At 41.0% G+C, this 13,763-nt stretch overlaps 1 long non-coding RNA gene across 1 annotated transcript in view; it reads right to left on the bottom strand.

Annotated features, from left to right (window-relative positions):
• LOC142831253 (uncharacterized) overlaps positions 1–13,763 on the bottom strand; it is a 51,251-nt gene that overhangs the window by 36,012 nt on the left and 1,476 nt on the right. The gene's annotated exons all lie outside the window — the stretch shown is intronic.

The following is a 13,763-nucleotide window of genomic DNA, read 5'->3' as shown; positions in this document are numbered from 1 at the left end:
GCATTAATCAGCATGGTGACTGAGGAGAAGTTATTGCAAATATTTATTTCCTTTTTCCAGACGAATATCTGATTCTGAAAGCTTTGTGCCTTGTTTTAGTTTTGGGACATGGAAATGGAAGACTAAGGTGAATTCCTGGAGTTACTGAAGGGAGTTTGTGATCACTGGGAAATGTATTTAGATGCAAATGTATTTTTTAGTCTAAAAGGTGAATAATGCTATACTCATGGCACATTTATAGCATACTTCTTATCCAAAATGATCCCCAAAGTCTTTCTTTCTCTACCTCCCTTTGCTGTCCAGCAAAGCGCAGCCACATAAGGGGAGTGTGTGCTTTTTCCAGCTGAATTTCTATTCTGCATGCTAACATGCCCTTTGTAATTACCCAACTTGGAACAGTGCCAGGAAACCACGATTACCCACCCCTGCTCTTGCAATAATGATCTTTAATGACTAAAAAATGATTAAGGCCTCATTCTCATCAGAAAAACTGCACCTGCAGCAAAGCCTTCAGCCCAGGGCTTGGTGCAGTACGGGCTCAGAAGGGTGCAGTTTGCTGAATTGCCAGCACTGTAATGGGTTAGTGGCTGCAGTGTATTGGGCTGAATCTGAAACAGACGCTAGAGTGGAGCTCTATTGGCAAACAGGCCTACACAAATAGACAGCCCTGAAGGCAGGTAATGTGCAGGGAACGGAGCAGGGTGAATAAAGGCTTCTGTGACTCAAATAAGGACACGTCTGGTATTTTCTGGACTTTTTTTTTACCGGACAGAGCCCCAAAAAACCGGACTATCTGGTAGAAAACTGGACACCTGGCAACCCTAAGTAACTTGGCCTGGCTCTACGTGGGAGCTGTGTACATAGATAGCTCCAGTGATTACAACCCTTCAGAACAAATGCACGGCTTCTTTCTGCTGTCCAATACAGCTTCATGCTGCCTTCCTGAAATCTGGAGCAAGCTCCTCTATCTAGCAGTAAATTGCCACTAAAATAAAAAAGTCCAGTCTGGAGTGGTCTGATTAAACAATTCTGCTAGAGTATCAGAGCAGTAGCCGTGTTAGTCTGAATCTGCAAGAACAACGAGAAATCCTGTGGCACCTTATAGACGAACAGATTTATTGGAGGATAAGCTTTTATGGGCAAAGACCCACTTTGTCAGATGCATGTAGTGGAAATTCCAGAGGCAGGTATAAATACACAGGCATAAGAAAAGAGTTCCAAACAAGTTCTGCTAGAAGTCAGCAGTAATTATCCTAAGTTGACTGGTTAGCAATTGATCAAGGCAACCACTATAGTCAATATCCTGTTCAAATGGGATGCGGAAGAGGGAAATATTAATGTTAGGTTGTTTTTTTTTAAAATAAGCAAATCTTTATAAGTTGGTAACTTCTTATCCTAGCAAGTGGCTTTGCCTTCAGTATAAAAAAAGGTTGTTTTCAGAAATAATAAACGGAAACACATCGGATACACCCCAAATCCACTTTGTATTGCTCTCTTAGTGAAAATGGACCTGTAGTAAAATTGTCTAAAATGACCTTTGGGTAAAAAATCCCTAAAAGTCTCATGGATTGTGGTATACCAAGGTGTTAAACACAACGATGAAGGATTATTGATTACTGAACTTGAATGTCATACTTGGGTCAAGGTTAGTGGTGTGACTGACAGGAGAGCGACATCTTCCACTGGGGTTGAGATGCAATAAATGTTGTAATTATCGAGCTATTTCACCAGAGGAATTTATAGTCATCCAGGTTGAGGGCTGTAGGTAATACCACAGCATTAATATGAAACAAACATAATATGTCTAAAACATGGCTCTGTCTCCAAATGTAGATGGCACCGGTTATGTTTCCTGAACAAATCTATAGCCATGGATCAATCCATGTTTGCAACAAGACTGAGCCATATTTTAACCATATCAGAGGGCTGAGGTGTATCCTATTATATTGTAGGAACCACAATGTAAATGGGAAAGTGAGGCAGCTCAGCATGAATTTTCTGGGACTAAAGCCAAAACCCCTGGATGGCTGCATCTAAAGCTCTTCTGCTTGGGTTCCCCCCTATCAGGGGCAGGGAGTGGAGCTTGAGCTTTTGTCCCCCTACATGCAACATCAGGGCTCATGTGGGTTCAGGCTTCGGTCCCCCTTCCTGAGATTGTGTAGTAATTTTTGTGGGTAAGAAGGAGGTCATGGTGAAATGAAGTTCGGGAATCCCTACAGTAGGGTATTACGATACCCAAGGGGTTTCCGTTCCAGACTGCATCACGGCATGTATGTGTTACACAGCGAGGCCTTTATTTAGTGTGTACTGAGCCTTTACATGGCCAAGAACTCTGCCTGCCTTCAGAATTGACCGCCATTTTGTGGCAGCCATTCTGTTTTCAGAGCTACTGTGGCTTGTTAAAGGACATGCACATACTGTACTTTCTTGTGTTCGTGGTTATTTTTCCTCTTAATCTAAAATAAGTCATTTTAGACTGAGACTGCATAGTTTTGTTTCTTAACAGCCTGTACAGCCATAAAAGTGTAGCCACCTCTGTGGAGAAGGCCATTGCCAAGGCGTGCTTTGTACATTACCCAACACATTACTTTGGGTGAAATCTTTCCCCAAGGACACTGTGGGGAACTATTATGAGAAGTCACGTGGGATCTTTAACAGATCATATGGAGCAGATGGGAACTTGGCTTTCAAGATATCATCTGCAGGCCCTATCAGGGGGTGAGGAGGAGACAAAGGGGCCTCAAATTGTGATGGTTGTAATTAATTCTGTTACTGTAAAGTGATTTTGCTTGGTCTGAGGGTACGTTTAACCTTTAAGTGAGATGTTTATCTCTGCCTAGGAGATTTTTGTATTCCCGGTTTTTCTTATGTGTCTTCATATACAGTAACCATATCAGCTCAGCTGTAAGCTACCTCTTTGTCCAATTTTAGATTCACCTTTAAAGGCTTTTTTGTGATGATAAAATATAGACTCTGTGAGAAGCTTTAAGTGAGCTTGAATCTCTTACTTGCACAGCATAGGCTCTCACTGAGCTTAAGTCAATTCAGAAGTATACATCCAAATTTGAATGCATTTTAATGTTGTCCATGTGGATGAAGCTGCTAAAAATGATCTACAAAACTAATCTTGTAATTGAAGCATGCAATGCTACATTAGATGTTGAGAGGATTAACACTGAAAGACTTCTTAAAGATATTCAAAAGATTCATGAGCAATGAGATGCAATCCTTTCTGAGTCCAAATTAGTAGCGCAGGATATTGACATTTCATCTGAGTTTTCTACCAATCGCAGCCTAACATCTCAATCTGATACAGAAAGGCACTATCGAGCCAATGTTTTTTGTTATTACTGACTCCATCAAATCTGGTCTTACACGTTGATTTGAGTCAGTGATAAATTTGTACCCTTTTTGGATTTCTTTGGGAGTTCAGAAAACTAAGTGATGAAGATCTATATTGAGCAGCTGAACAGTTTCAACAAATGTACAACAACGAAATTTCAAGAGATCTCTGAGACAAGATTGTCTTCCTGAAATGTATTGATTCCACCAACTTGAAAGCAGACTGCAAGCCAAAAGAACTGCTTCAAGAAATATTCAACCTCATCTTGTTGAATCTATTTCCTAATGTCACAATTGTATTATACATTTTTGTCAGTCTCCCTGCATCAGTGGCTTCGGGTGAATGCACATTCAACATGTTAAAACAAGTAAAGAACTATCATCATTCTACAATGGGACAAGAGCATTTGAATGGGCTCGCAATGCTTAACATTGAGTGATGTGGCACGTAAATTAGATTTTTCTTCAATTATCAACGAGTTTACACACCACAAAGCCAGAAAAGCATTCCTAAAACAAAGCGTTTTGCTTGCAGTGGAAAATCACAAATAAAGTTACATTTGCAATACACATGCTATTGGTATAGTAACTTAATTGTTAATAAATAAATGTCTCAAGTGTTCATTTTCATATATTATTTTGATTTTAGTAGAACCCTGTGGATGAGAAGTTAGATACAGGCAGTCCCCGAGTTACGCGGATCCGACTTACGTCGGATCCGCAGTTACAAACGTGGAATTCTCGCCCCGGAGAACTAGAGCAGCGGGACACCTGGTCCCGCCGCCCGCCTTCTCCGGGGCGAAAAAAGCTGCTCCCCGTCTCCCTGGTCTGCTGTTGCTCTGCCCTGGGCTTCCTGGAATCAGCTGCTGATCAGTTTCAGCAGCAGCTGACTTGGGGACGCCTGGTGTTCTTACCTTGAATCTGTATGTAAGTCGGAACTGGTGTCCAGATTCAGCGGCTGTTGAAACTGATGCTTTGATTGGATGCAGAGGAAACACACAGCTTTCAGTGTTGTGTGCATCACGCACTTCTCTTCACATGCTTTTGCTTTATGTGCATGTGACTTCAGTATACCGGTAAGAAGAAGACCTCTGCAGACGGAAAGCAGAGGAATCAGTCAACTCCATGCATGGGCAACAGTAAACCAATGTCTTGAGAGCCACACTTAGAACCTAATGGTCTGCCCCACTGTCCACTACTGCCTTAAGTATGGATTGGGCAATAGAAATCTTAGTGAGCCCTGGATGTGCTTAACAACAGTACGAGACTGTCTGTCAGGACGAATTTTCTTCTGGGCAGAAGTGTGTTTGGGGCTCAGAATAGCACACAGCTCTGTAAGGAACGGTTTGTATGGTAATGTTAGTAATTACATTTTGTGTCCTTTGTTCCCTTCTGGAGGAACAGAATGTGCCTTTTCAAACTCTGATTTCCCAGGGAGGATAAAAAGGAGTGACAGCCTCGGGCCGGGAAGTGCTGACGCCAAGATGATGCAGCCATTTGCAACAGCCTGTTTTGTTTGATTGCTAGGGCATGGCAGATCTCGAGCTGAAGGAGGAATAGGGAGTTAACTCATCAAGCCCCATTGCTCTGCAGCTTTATTTTATATGGTGTCTTTCCTATACACTGTATCCCCAGAGTACTTTGAAAAGAGAGGCAGAGAAATAGCTGTATTTGAGAGTATTATACATACCTGTGTTTATAAGGCATCTTTCTCACCTGCAGCTCTGCAGATGCTGTCCAGTGACAGCCCTCCCCCTCTGTTCACGGGCTTGCTGGGTACAACTCTATGCTAGCAAAGAGAGGCACATTTTGGCTTCCTTCTTCTCCTGCATGTCTTGCTATCTCAACCCCTGGGCAGTCATTAGCTGGCCTAGTGTGTTTAACTTCCTTTTTATTGCTGCTGCTGATTCATTTGAGCACTGGTCAATCTAGATTAGCAAAAGAGACAGAGTACTTGGAGAAAGCTGTCTTGTTTCTGCTTTGTAGCATGGTGTCTGCACTCCCTGGGTATGTCTAGACTATATCCCTCTGTCGCTGAAGGGATGTAAATTAAACATACCGACATTGCAAATGAAGCGGGGATTTAAATCTGCCACGCTTCATGTGAATAAAAATGGCCACCGCGTTTTGCCGAGTCAGCAGTTTGTCAGCAAAAAGCGGCTGTCAAGACGGGGATCGGGCGACAAAGAAAGCCTTTGTCGGCCTATCCCTTATGCCTTGTAAAATGAGGTTTACAGGATCGGCTGACAAAGGCTTTGTTTTTGCCAACCAACTGCTGACTCAGCAAAATGCGGCGGCCATTTTTATTCAAATGAAGTGCGGGAGATTTAAATCCCCGCTTGATTTGCAATGTCGGTATGTCTAATTTACATCCCTCTGGCAACACAGGGATGTAGTCTAGACATACCCCCTGTGCCTTTGGAGCACCGTGTCTTCACTCCCTTATACCCAGTCTTTGCCACTGTTGGTGGTGGCTATGTAACCCCCACACATACTGGGTGTGGTTAACTGGCCCATGTAATGGCACTAAGACAAATTAGACAGAGAGAATGAGTTGGCTCTATAGCCTTAGCTGACCGCCAGTTGGCTTTTAGCTCAAGTGGCAGAGGCTTATGCACTAAGCTTTAGAGGTCCCAGGTTCGGTTCTGCCTTGATGGCATATATCACGTTACAGTTGTATAAGCCACAACATCAGGGGCTCATGTAGTTTTGTCCTGTGATGCTGTCACTTTGTATAGTGTGTGGACAGAGTTGGCAATAGAATTTGTTGCAGGGGTAGGTTCCTGGGTGAGTATATCTGAGAAGAGGGATGGGAGGAGGGGAGCCTAACTTTGGAATGCAGAGAAAACATAATTCTCTTTTAACTCTTATTCTTTCTTAGGTTTCCTTTCATGTTGGCTTTATGCTCTGTGTCTTAATAAACTGAAGCTGCAGTTACGGTGGATGGGATGGATAGCATGGGACAGTGTAATCAAATTAGGGTGAAGTAATAGAAGAAGGCGTGTAAGTGGATGTGTATTTTCAAGATTCCATGTTGCTCTTTCTGCTTAAATATCTGATTAATGTAAAGTGAAAGATACATGCTCACTTAAAGTATAGCAAAATGTACTCTGAATTGAATCCACCATTTACTTACTCAGAGCATACAGTCAAGGTAAAACAAAACCTAATACAGAACAAGACAGTTAATGAGAATTATGTCTAGAGAACATGACCTATGAAGCCAGGCTTCATGAACTGGGCTTGTTTAGTTTGGAAAAAAGAAGATTAAGGGGGGACATGATAGCGGTTTTCAAATATCTAAAAGGGTGTCACAAGGAGGAAGGAGAAAATTTGTTCCTCTTGGTTTCTGAGGACAAGACAAGGAGTAATGGGCTTAAATTGTAGCAGGGGAGGTTTAGATTGGACATTAGGAAAAAATTCCTAACTGTCAGGGTGGTCAAATATTGGAATAAATTGCCAAGGGAGGTGGTGGAATCTCCCTCTCTGGAGATATTTAAGAACAGGTTAGATAGACATCTGTCAGGGATGGTGTAGACGGAGCTTGGTCCTGCCTTGAGGGCGGGGGGCTGGACTCGATGACCTCTCGAGGTCCCTTCCAGTCCTATTATTCTATGTTTGCTCTGCAATCCAAACCTAGCTTCCCCCCCCCCCCCCTCCACTCACATACGCCGCCCTTTACTCTCAACATTTAGAACTGGACATTTAAAACACACAGACCACACCAAGAACTAGGTTACATCGCACCATCAGGAGTAGCGCTCTTCATTTATAGAAAGGAGGAACCAGAAGATCTGGTCCCTCCTCTATCTCGCTGCCCTGCTCAAGGAAGACCATGGCTTGTGCTGCTTTGCTCGTGTCTCTTACGGTTTAGAGAACATGGGGATCCATAGGGTCGGAGTCCAGCCCCAAAACCAGTGCTTACAAAGCTACGTACACCCTACTGCTCTGCCTGGTTTCTGGTGACATCTACAACATAGAGTACAGTGTGCAAGCACCACTTAAAATAAAGTGCAGCAAAATGTGCTGTGAATAGAATTCATCGGGGTGCTGTGCTACTGCTTAGATGTTCAAAGGGAAAGACCCTGAGAGGAACCTGAAAGAAACACATCCAATATATATCGCCAAGTCAATACCTGTGTGCATGTGAAGTCAATCAATCAGCAGACATTCAGACCAATACGTTCTCAGGAAGGGAGCTTGTGTATTTTACTCATAAGCTCTTTTTGAAAAGAAAGGAGGGAGGGAAGAAGAAGCCCCAGATGATTTTTTTTTGAAGGTAACTCAAAGAATTAAAGGCAAAGCAGGATGTTAAGAAGGAGCACACATTGAAGAAGTTCTTTTATTGAAATTGCTGGCACATAATTCCAGAAAAGCCTCGTGGGTTGGGTCTAAGAAGCTTCTCAAAATCAGCCCCGAATCCTAATGATTCTTCCAAGTCCAAGCTTTTGGGAAACTGACCTTCAGAAACCTGATTCTTGAAACAAACACTAGGCTTGCTTAGGATACATGGCAGCTTAAGTAGCATTATAATGTGGAGTGTGAAGGAGGGTTGGGTATATCCTTGTTCCTCGGCACAGAAATATGACTAACTCTGCAGGAATAATGTGTTACCATAAAACATGATGCCTCAAATCAGGATGCTGAAAATTATCTATGAAGTTTATACATTTTGTATAAACAGTCTCTGAAAATAAGCAATAGTAACCTACTAAATGTGCCTTCTCTAAAAAAAACAATCTAAGCCAAACAATGGAAAGGTGGGTTAGTATATTAGACTTTCATCTTGTGACCACCAGTTTTGTTTTTTATAGTTTCTGTTATCAAACCACCACCCAATCTGGTGTGATTATTTGTAGTTTGCAATGTTGTTGTAGCCATGTTGGTCCTAGATATTAGAATTATTAATACATAGTTTCTGAAGGTGCTCTCCAGCTATGTAAATACACGAGTAACTTATCTGTGTGGCTAAGTCATTAACGTGTAAGTAAATGTGAGATTTTAAATGATGATTCCCCCATCTCTTAGATGTGCTGTTATGTCTAGCTTTTGCCATATTTGTTTGGAATGTATTTAGTGATCAGATGGGAGATGAAGAGGGCTCGGGGTTAGCCTAGGGGAAGCACTGATTTACATGCATATATTTCAGAGATCTTTCTCCTTTGAAAGCAGAAAATGTATGTGCAGCAGAAACTGGTTAGGGCAAGTTATGCCCCCTTTAAAACAATTCCAGTTCAGTTACTGTCATGTGAATGACATTTTGTCTAATAAGACCAAGGTCCAAAATTTGCTGCATAATAAAATATAGGTTCATGAGCTCATTCAAAGAGGGACCAGTAGTACCAGGCACCTTAAATGTGTGCTAAAAGCCAACTGATGGGGGAGTAAATGCCAGGAAACTAGGCACCCAATCAAGTTGCTCATACTGTATTTAGACAATAGTCTTCTGCATTGCATGCTTGAAGAATGATCTTATGAAAATGAACCTTGCTGATGTTGACCCACAGAGGTGTCGCATGCAGAGAAAACAGCCAAATTCTACTGGAAAATGGCTACTCTACAGCTGGGGGAATTAATGAAAATGTTCTTTTTAATCAAAAATCAATTTTTTTTGCATTACAGAAAGCTGGAGTTGTGGGTTTTTTATTTTATTTTGGAGTGTATAAAAATGCAAACATTTACCAAGAGAGTTAGTGCCTGAAAGTATTTGCAAAACAAAAGTAAGTCTAGCTATCAAGTGCTGGAGGGTGGACTTCTTATTTTTTTGAAACCTTTTGAAATGGTTTTGTAGTTCAGTATTGAAGTTCTAATTTGTATCTTATTCTTTGCTAAATTTTACAGTGTGACATCCACTGCCTGTAAAGGGGCGCGAGGTTCTTTTTATTTTTATATAATCCATATAATAAAGCCCCGTAGGGTGTATCACAATAAGCTACATACCAATGTTGCATGTTTTTCTCATATACATAGTTTCCTCAAAGCCATTGTAGGTGCTACTTACATAAGTAAAGAATACAGCATTAGATCCTACATCACTTTACTTATGCACCTAAAGTTTTTATATAATGTTGAATGAAATATTTTCTGTTACATAATTTAGGTTAATTGTTTTTCTTTTTAAATACCAAGACTATTTTTTACTATCATACAAGATAATTGATTTCTGAAGCTCTCAGATATATGCATTTTCCCAGTCTCTTTCTATTTCTTTGCATAAATGATGAGCTATATGATTGTAATACTAGGCAAATTTGGATTTCTTTGTTTAAACATTCTATGGAATTGTGTATACATAATGAACTGTGCATCATTTAAAATATCAGGTTTATTAAGGGTATTTTAATTTTTCTGTTTCCCAGCAGAGGTCTCTCTTTTGTTTCTGAATAGAAATCTGATCAAAGATCTTTCCAAAATGCATGCAATTATTTTTTTAGAGAGACAAGGTGGGTGAGAGATCTTTTCTCGGACCAACTTCTGTTGGTGAAAGAGACAAGCTTTTGGGATATACAGAGCTTTTTCTTCAGGGCCTGGGATTTTATTTTCTTAAACATTTATCTGGTATTAAAGTTTCTTCACCATATCTCTTAGTAGTAGAATTGCCCAATCACTTGGATAGTAACGAAGGGAAAAATGGTTTGCTGTTCAGTGTGATAATTGGTACACAGAAGAAAAGCAGCAGTATGTTAATGTTGTTGGGACTTTTCTGTCTACAGGAAGTCCCCAACTTATGAACAGCCCAAAAGTTTGTAAGTCGGTTGTTTAGAACTCTGAACGCATCTTCCCACAGAAACAATGCTATAAATGGTAGTTAGGTTCCCAGGCTAGCACATAAAAGCCTATTTAACCCACAATGTAGCTGAAATACTGTATATTTGCAATGAAAAATAGTAAAACTTATTTTTTTTAATTTAACCCTTCAGTGCTGGTCTGTGAGGAAAGGCAGGTTTCTTAGAGGAGGATGAGCAGGTAGGTGTAGATTCTGAAGGGGACTTCTGGCCATCCGTCACCCCCCCACCCCATGCAGCCCCCAGCCCCCACTCACCCGGAGGTGGTGAGAGGTGCGAGCGCTAGGGTTGCTAGATGGTTTCAACAAAAATACCAGACACACTTGACATTACATCTTATTTAGAAAATACCGGACATGTATATTTTCTCATTTATATTTTCTCAATTTGTTTCCTGAACAGAAAGCTCAAACACTGGACTGTCTGGTAACCCTAGCGAGCGCGGGTGAGAGGGCTGCAAAGGAGCAGGGGTCAGCTGTGCTGACGACAGCTGGAGAACAGCGGCGCTTTCCCCTTCAAAGTGCTGCTTCTCTCCAGCCGCTGGGTGGGCGACTGCCCCCTGCTCCTCCAGATTCCTCCAGCTGCTGTCCTCTGTGCCTTTTGCCTGCTCCCCTGAGGCTGCCAGTGAGCTTGTGTGTGTATATGTGGCTGTTTGTAAGTTGGATGTTTGGAATTCAGGGACCACCTGGATTTCAAAGCAGAATTCCATAATAAAATCAATGGTCGGACATGGCACGTTAACATATTAGCAGATATGAGTTGTTTGTCTTTTTAAGCCTGACCTTTTACATATAGCATTGATATTCAGGTTTAGATTGATCTTGTGGTTGATAGAGACAGTTCAGGCTATTTGTGGCTACAAATGTTATGGAGGGAAAAAATGACCCATGGACTTCCTCTAGTATCAGAAAATCCCTGTCCCAGAGACTACAATCTACTTATTCAAGAAGCAGGCTGGGAAACAGGCTCAGACATGGAAAGAGACGAGCCCAAGACCACACAGCAGTTCAGGGGCAGAGATGGACAAATCAATGGAAAATCTGTCTTTCAAGCAACATTGTTAGGCACTGGAATGGGGTGGCATATGTCAAGACCTTAAAAACAGGCTGTGCCAGAGCCTTGAAAGTCATGGGAGTGAGAGAAGATGTTGGACACAGGCATTTGGCTCTGGTGAGAATGGGTGAAAGGCAAAGATGCAGAGCAGGCCAGCAGCAAGGTTTCCCAAAAGGTATGAGTTTTTTATGCCTTAACATGAAACGTATTTACATGGGCCTGGCTTAGAGGAAGGCTGAGCTTGTGTTTATAAGGCACCTAATTGGGACTCTAGGGAACTACGTTCAATTTTCTTTTTTGCCAGGCTCCAGCCTTAAAACGTAGGGCAACATAACTACCGCTCTTGGTGGTGTAAAAGACACTCCCTTGGGCATCTTAGCTCTGCTGACCTAAACTTCTCTGGACATTTTCAGTAACCGGGGTTGGTTCTTTAAAGGATTTGAAACCACAGACGGATTTTTCGTTGCAACTTATGACCGGTGTTCGTTCCCCTTTCGGAGCTTATTTGTTCCTCTTTCGGAGCTTATGTGAGGCAGCGAGATTCATCGCCGGGGCGGGAGCCCTGGCTGATCAGACCTAGCTTTTTGGATTCGCAACCCGTCTGTTCTTGGTCTGTTTCAGCCAACCTTATGTACCCTGTTTCGATATTTTGGTACTCCTCCACTCGCCTGACAATTGCTGACTTTAGATTTTTGTTGTCTCATTCTGCCCTTACAAAAACTTTCGTCTGTTCCATTTGGGCTAATCAACACTTTGTTGCATACTGCTGTCTGAGTTACTTACTTCCCTAAAAGCGGGGTAATTGTTGGTCATCCAATCAAATTTTGTTTTTATTTTTTTCTCCTGTATCTCACAATGCTGCCTTTCCTTTACACTTACAATTAAACTGGTGCTCATTTGACATATTCTGGGTAGGCCTCAATACCTTCCTTTCACATCCTCCCGTGTCAAATGAGACACTTTAATTACAATAACTCTATTTCCCTCTGTGCTTGTGCATCTGCTATTTGCTCATTTTCTATTTATTTTATTTTCATATATTTTATAGTTTGTGCAATAATAATATTAATAATTGTGATATGAATATTATATATATGTGGAATTTTTCCCCAAAACAATCTAAAACCATTTTCCTGATATCCACATGGGTAAAAAGTTACAAACACTTGCTCCCCATCCTATTGCACTTTCTATACCCTTATTAATTGTTCCATCCAAATCATTTAATATGTCCACAATTGTTATGGGTGATTCGTCCACATTCTCTACAGTTTGATTCTTGATTGGTAGCTCAATAAATTTTCCATTTTTTAACAAAATGTTCCAATTTCATTTCTCCACGTCCAGATTTATAACCTCTATTTTTTTGTAAGTCCAGTTTTTGTATTGTGAAATGCTCCACTTGTAATATTACTTGGGCGTCTTGGAAAGTTTGTTTTGTTATAGCTTTCACTTCTCCTGTTTCTTTGGTTTTTTCTACTAACACTTCAAATTCTTGCAATTCTTTATCTAGTTGTTTGTGGTCAGGATTGTATCCTTCTTTATGGCTAGGGATATGTTTCACTGATGTACCACTTACGTGATTTCTAATTATGGTCCATATTTCTCTCCACCCTGTATGTGTTTCAATGTCTGTATTCCCTTTTAACAGTGTCTTTATACAATACATACTATCTATGCCTAATTCCATGGTTTGTTAGGGTGACTCTCTTGTGCATGTTGTAATCCTATTCTAACTCCTTCTACTTCTGCTTCTTGGGCATTCACTTTTTCCCCTAACACAATAAAGAACTTGTTTTCACATTTGGTACAGTAATATCCTGCCTTTGCTTTCCCCCCTTTCGTGCTCCCATCTGTAAATATCCAGGGTGTTTCTGTTATTCCTGGTGTGGCTTTTGGGGCCTCCCAGGGTATTAAATTTTCCCTCAGTTTGTTTGACCAACTTACTAGCCAGCTATAATACAGTTTTTCCCAAGTATTTTTCTGGCCCTCAAAGTTTGGTGGTATTATCTCCATGGTAAGCCATGCTAAAGCTGACACCCTTGGAGCGTGTAAAGTAAGACCTACACTTGTCATTAAAAAGTACCTATCTTTTATTTCATTTAAAACCCATAATAGTTTTCCATATTCACCATAATGTCTTTGGGGTCTGTTAAATTGCAAAATCCATCTATCTACCTCTTCCTGTTTTTCTCCTTCGGGTTCAATTTATTAAGTCATTCACTTCTATTTGGGATCTTTCTCTTGATTCCATACTGGCTACAGGTGGAAGTCCTCCCCTCTGTTTATATATTATTTGTGTTATCAGATGAGCCTTGACCAAATCATCTCCAGCCTCAATCTTTTCTCCTATCTCCTTCTCACATTTACATTCCCCTGTGCATATTCCTTCCGTTAGCATATCCCATGGGTATACACCTCCTTTTAATACTTTTTTCCTTTTGATTTTCCTCTCTGACTGATTCAGGATAAGGAGGGGGTGGGGCTGTTGGTTTTATTATATCTTTTTTCCCATTATTTCCCTTTTTTTCCTCTCTCTCCTGAGTTTCTTTTTTTAATAAGTCTTGTAGGGTATTTACTGAG

The sequence above is a fragment of the Pelodiscus sinensis genome, chromosome 13, assembly GCF_052426305.1.
Source record: "Pelodiscus sinensis isolate ZL-2025 chromosome 13, ASM5242630v1, whole genome shotgun sequence".
NCBI classification, from domain to species: domain Eukaryota; kingdom Metazoa; phylum Chordata; order Testudines; family Trionychidae; genus Pelodiscus; species Pelodiscus sinensis.
This window is presented reverse-complemented; position numbering and strand designations above follow the sequence as displayed.